The sequence below is a fragment of the Ovis aries genome, chromosome Y (genome assembly GCF_016772045.2).
Source record: "Ovis aries strain OAR_USU_Benz2616 breed Rambouillet chromosome Y, ARS-UI_Ramb_v3.0, whole genome shotgun sequence".
Lineage (NCBI taxonomy): Eukaryota > Metazoa > Chordata > Mammalia > Artiodactyla > Bovidae > Ovis > Ovis aries.
Genome location: NC_082741.1, coordinates 23549950 through 23553184, shown reverse-complemented (window position 1 = coordinate 23553184; position 3235 = coordinate 23549950). Strand labels below are relative to the sequence as shown.

Genomic DNA, 3235 nt, shown 5'->3' with positions numbered 1-3235 from the left:
GTCAGCACACAGGTGCACTGGGACCCCGGAGAGGACAGCTTTTCAATGATAGGCCTTCCCTGGGTAAGGGGCGGGAGTGAAGTGCCCAGGCAATCTCAAACTCAGTGAGCAGCAGGAGGCCAGGGGATGAAAGGACCCACAAAGGATGATTCTGACAAAGATACTTAATACACACTCCCTCTAGAAGTATCACCTGGACTCTGGTGCTGCCACCTCAGCTGATTTGATGGAGACTTGCTTCACTCACGGACACACCAAGTCCCCAAATAAACAGTCTCAGGAGGTCACCTGCTACAAGCACGACCCAAACTCAGGCTCCACAGCCAGTTTGCATGAGTCTGAGCATCCCCATTTGGGAAAGGACAGTGTCCCTGTAGTATCACATGAGTGTCCCTTCAGGGCCCACCTTCAGACCCCATCTCCACACGTTTCTGTCAGTTACTCTCATGGAAGAACCTTCCTGCCCAGGGTACTACTTCAGGCGATCATCCCACACATCTTGGCCGACAATCCGCTGGCAATACGAGCAAGGTGAGCCAGCAGCCAAGAATCCCAAAGTGAATTGCTAACTGTGTTCAGGCCCAAAGCAACCACACCTCAGCAATCCTGTTCGACTCTGAGCAGTTGTGACCTGACAACCAGCCGAGAAAGTTAAGGCTCCTGGTGTCCACGCTGCGGCTGGATGCTCCCCGTTCAAAGTCCCAGAACCAGTGGACAGGAGTGGAACAACGTGCCCTATGCCCTACAGAGAGACGGGAGATGGGTGTGGATCCCACAGGTGGACACTCCACAACCTTGCACACCCACACTCATCACCCCAGGAACCACGTTTCACAAGTGATGTCAAGGTAATTCTACTTAGTGGTCACTGTGTTCAAGAAGTAGGGGGGTCCTGAAAGGAAAATATCAACTTGCAGTGGGACGATGGATGGCTCCGCAACAGCACCTGTCAGGATAGGGAGCAGGGAAAAGGTTCCTGCGCCGCCTCCTCTTCCTGAGCAGCAGACTTCAAAGAGCAGCAGAAAGGATACAGCTACAGCCCAGAAGCAAGGGATGCCCCAGGTGATGGCGATCCTCCAAGCCAAGTCAGGCTTCCTCCTCTGATGGTTCCTGCACATGAACTGGAAGTAGGCCCTGCAGTTCTTCTTATGCTCAGAGCTCAGTTCCACCAGCAGGGCAGCCAGTGCCTGCAGCGCATCTTGCCCTGGAACTCAGTAGTGCTCATGCTCATGGTAAGGTCAGAGAAAGTATGCCTGGCACTTGGGAAGGATGGAAAGGCCCTTGTATCAGGGTGTTCAAAGGGCTGTGGGGTCACCCACTGTGGCTTCTGTGTCTGGGATTGCAACCTGTTCTGTGTCTCAGATCTTCTGCACTCTCACTGGTCACCCCCAGACACTTTATTCCTGCCTCTCCTTTCTGCCAGGCATCCTTGCTGTACCACTGTGATTCCACTCAGAACTTGCTCACTCAGTGAGATAACGGGGATCAGAAAGTATGTCTACATATGTTCTGTGGGTTTGTGTATGTGTGTGTGTCTGCGCGCGCGCTTGTGTGTGTGACTCCCATATCTCAGTTATTTTCGGGATCATTCACCTTTACAACAATAACTGTCAGCTAAGGTGGCTCTCATGTACTGTCTCTGGTCGTTTCTGACTCAGAGGCTAATCCTCCTCAGATGCAGGCCTGAAGGAGACACACAGAGTCATGGCTGCGACACTTACAGGCGTGGCCCTGCCCGGACTCTACTCAGCTGTGCCTTTGGAGCCTGCCAATTGCCCAGTACCACACTTCCTTCAGGGTCCACCATTCTGCCCCCTCGCCTCCACCCCTCCTCCTGCTCCTGCCTCTGCACCTCCCCCTCCTCCTGAGCACTGGACCACAACGAGTAGCAGAAAGGATACCACGTTGGCCCAGAAGCCAGGGATGCCCTGGATGTTGGCACTCTTCTGAGCCAAGTCACGCTTCCTCCTCTCATGACTCTTGCACATGAACCAAACGTAGGCCCTGCAGGTTTTCTCAGGCTTAGAGCTAAGTTCCACTTACAAGGTCGCCAGTGCCTGCATCACATCTAGTGCCGGGAGCTCACTCGGGCCTCCAGGCCTTTCCTGGCACTGCTCCTCCAATGTCTTCTCCTCCAGCTCCAGGGAGGACCCCTGTTTCTGTCATTCATCTGGCACAACCTCCACATCCTCAGTGATGTCCTCTGCAAGCAGCTGGAAACCCCGTCTGATCCCTGCCACGACTCCGTCCACCTGGGCCTCGCTGTCCTCTCCTGCCTCCACTCTGAAGAGGGTGGCATCTTCGCCTGGTGTGGCCACTGGTGGCTGCAACGTCCCAGCCATGCACAGCATCACCAGGACAGGCTGTTGCTGGCCAGATGCTAAGGAAGTAGGGAAAAACCCCACCGTTTGCCACGTTGATCTCCATTGTTCACGGACACCAAATGGGAAAGGGGACGGAATGAATCAAATTCCCCTTTTGATCACTCAACAGGAGGTCCTAGTCACCAGGTCTCATTCATGTTCCTGAAAAAGAAAGCTTGTACTTCAGCATATAGACAAGTTTCCTCTCAGCGATGTTACTGTGTACACGCATATATTTGTGTACATGTGCACGTAGAAATTTTAGTGCTTACCAAAATTCAAGGTCCTGGGAAAGAAAGCTTGTACTTCTGCATATGGACAGGTTTCCTCTCAGCGATGTTACTGTGTCCACGCATATATTTGTGCACATGTGCACGTAGAAATTTGAGTGCTTACCAAAATTCAATGTCCTGGGAAGGAAAGCTTGTACTTCTGCATATGGACAGGTTTTGTCTCAGCGATGTAACTGTATTCACCCATCTATTTGCGCAAATGTGTGTGTAGAAATTTGAGCGCTTACCAAAATTCACGTTCCTGGAAAAGAAAGCTGTACTTCTGCATATGGACAGGTTTCCCCTCAGCGATGTTCCCGTGTACACATGTATGTTTCTGCACATGTGCGTGTAGAAATCCCTGCCAGTTCGCTTGTGAGTATGAGCTACTGCAACTGACCTAGCCAGGTGATAGAAGTTGGACAGCGAAACCATGAAGTTCTTAGGGAACGGTACAGAGTCTCTGGCCAGCAGAAGCACTGAAGCCAGGGAATCGCTCCCCGTTTGCTCACTGAGCAAACACGTTCTAGGCGGAATCACAGTCGTGCACCTAGGATGCTTGGCAGAAAGGAGAGGCAGGAGGAGAGAGCCTGGGGAGTG

General features: G+C 52.4%; 1 pseudogene; it reads right to left on the bottom strand.

Annotated features, from left to right (window-relative positions):
* Positions 1–448: 448 nt before the first annotated feature.
* LOC132659043 (testis-specific Y-encoded protein 1-like) lies at positions 449–2315 on the bottom strand (annotated as a pseudogene).
* Positions 2316–3235: the final 920 nt, after the last annotated feature.